The sequence below is a fragment of the Hemicordylus capensis genome, chromosome 1 (genome assembly GCF_027244095.1).
Source record: "Hemicordylus capensis ecotype Gifberg chromosome 1, rHemCap1.1.pri, whole genome shotgun sequence".
Lineage (NCBI taxonomy): Eukaryota > Metazoa > Chordata > Lepidosauria > Squamata > Cordylidae > Hemicordylus > Hemicordylus capensis.
Window position 1 is genome coordinate 167539744 of NC_069657.1, and position 2425 is coordinate 167542168.

The following is a 2425-nucleotide window of genomic DNA, read 5'->3' on the forward strand; positions in this document are numbered from 1 at the left end:
GAGTGTACCCTTAACCCCAAGTTTGGTGTCCACAACCCATGCACACACAGAGCCGGGTAGCAAGAGTGCCTGGCTGAGGGAGGATCCTTCAGTGCACCATGCTCCTGGTGCAGTGCATTAAGAGATCCCGGAGAACTTCCTCTTCCAGCTCCCTGACGTGCTGTTCACAGTGGTCCCACTAGTGTGCCACGACAAGTGGCAGAGCAAACAAGGGAGGAAGACCATGTGCATGGAGGCAGGCTGCTGCCCGGCCCTGGTTGCAAATCTGGTCATGTGTATGACCTCACTGGCTCACACCACTACTCAACCCTTCTTGGTTACCTAGGCCCCAACTGAATATGTGTGACCACTCACCTACATACCTAAGTATCTCTCTATATAATTCTCTAAGGCATACCCATGTGTGGCAGCTCTCGTGAGAGATCACAAGCAGAAGCACCTGATTGGGCAGTGGAGATTCCATATGCAGATAGGGAGGAGGAGCCTGTGGCACCGTGGTAACTGGGCAGTGGAGATTCCATATGCAGATAGGGAGGCGAAGCCTATGATGGTTAAGGTCAGTTGGAATGCAACTGTTATGATCAGAAGATGTTCTTGACTGTAGAGGAGAGGAAGATAGATAGATAGATAGATAATGGGCAGGGGTCTGTGAAAAGATGGGTCATGAGGGAGGAAAGAGCCCCTCAGGAGAAAGAGGCTGCTGTTGTGTGAATTAGATGAGGAAACAAGATTCATTTATTCGATGAAGATCTGTTAACTCAGGAAGGGAGAGAGAGAGAGAGAGAAGGGAGGGGAAGAAAGACAGAGGGAAAGAGCGAGTGGAGGAGAGAGAAAGAGAGGAAAATAAGGGAGAGGAAGAGAGAAAGAAGGAAGAGTGAGGCGCAGGCCTGAACCTGCCAGGGGCCTAAGGGGGACGAGTGGCCATGGTGGCGGTGGCAGCAACCACTGCTGCTGTTTGGGGCTACCAAAGCTTTTGGCGGAGGGAGGCAGACAGGCAAGGGACAGGCCCAGGCCTGTCAGCGGCCTGAGGGAAATGAGTGGACATAACGGTGGTGGCATCAGTGAGGAAGGACCCAATCAACTGCTGCTGCTCTCTGCTCCTTTGGGGAGGAGCAGGGCTCAGATGAGGGTAGGGAGGCCTCTGGGGATAGGGTGCTGCAGCTGGGTCAATAGGCATCAGCAATGCTGTAACCGTGATCAAGAGGGGTGAGGGGAATGGAGTAAAGGGATGGAGGAGTGACCAAGAGGGGTGAGAGCAATGGAAGCAATTGGATGGAGGAGGAGGAGCAGGAGTGCGTCTCAGGTGAGGGTGGAAAGATCTCTGAGGTGAGCGGGGCTGTGGCAGGGGGTGAGGGGAACAATCAAGTACTAGCGCGCAGATGCTCTGTACGGGTTAAGCTATTTTAAGCTGCTACTTCATTATTGTTCTCCGTACTCTACTGTTTCTGCAGAGCAGAAGATTGTGAACCAAGATGGCTCTGGGAAGGCCCTTCAGTTTGCAGCTGCAGCAAGGATACGATCCACTGGAAATGCTGACCTGAATTATTGGAGAGGCTGTTTCTGTGGGGTGCAGTGCGTACCCTAAGCATCCGTAGCTTCTTCTGGCTCTTCCTCCAGGGAAAAGGCCTGGAACCTAGGCTATGTAATCAGCTGCCAGCAATAAGAATATTTTGAATATTATTGGAGGGCCTGTTTCTCTGGATTGGCATCTCTTTCTTCTTCCAGTTTATTTGAAGTCATAAGCCTGATGTACACTTATCAGAAATACACACATTTTTAAGTCCTTTCAGCCAGTTATTATAGATTTCCCGTTTTTCCACAGAAGTAAGTTTCCTCAATGAAAGGTTACACAGACAGGCTCCAACAGTCCCTATGCTTTGGAATATGCCCCAGTAAATTAATGGCTGGCGTCCTGACTAAACCTAACTTATCCTTCTAATTGCAATGGGACATCCTCAAGTAAATTTAGTCAGAATGTCAGCCACCATTACTATTTTATGTCTTTTTTTTTAAACTGTTAGAGATGTCTTGTTCATTTTTTAAAATGTAAGTTGCTAGAGTAAGTTATCATCGTTCGGGATTCAGCTCCCTCCCCCAGAGTCTCTAGAAATTAAATTTTCAAGTGGGAGATAGATGCATCATCTCCCTAGTGCACCAGGCTGCACATCAACAGGTGCAGAACTATGCAGTGCTCAGTTTTATGGAAGGTGGAAACTGATCTTGAAGCAATGTGTAATAATGGGGGGGGGGCTTGGACAGTAAACCTTGGTATGAGAATTGGATTGTTACAAGCATATATTTGTCCTTAGAGGCTTGAGATTCAAGCTTCCATCCTTCAATTCCATTTCACAGAAGGGGGCTTCCCTGGCTTCTCTTTTCATCTGTGGGGTGAGGGTGGGGGCTACAGCAGCAATGGGAGATCAGA

The 2425-nt window shown here is 49.0% G+C and overlaps 1 long non-coding RNA gene across 1 annotated transcript; it reads left to right on the forward strand.

Moving 5' to 3' along the window:
* Positions 1-562: 562 nt before the first annotated feature.
* On the forward strand, positions 563-1789 carry LOC128339628 (uncharacterized). Its single transcript, XR_008313139.1, has 2 exons — positions 563-1303; positions 1452-1789. It is a non-coding gene; the product is annotated as an uncharacterized LOC128339628 (long non-coding RNA).
* Positions 1790-2425: the final 636 nt, after the last annotated feature.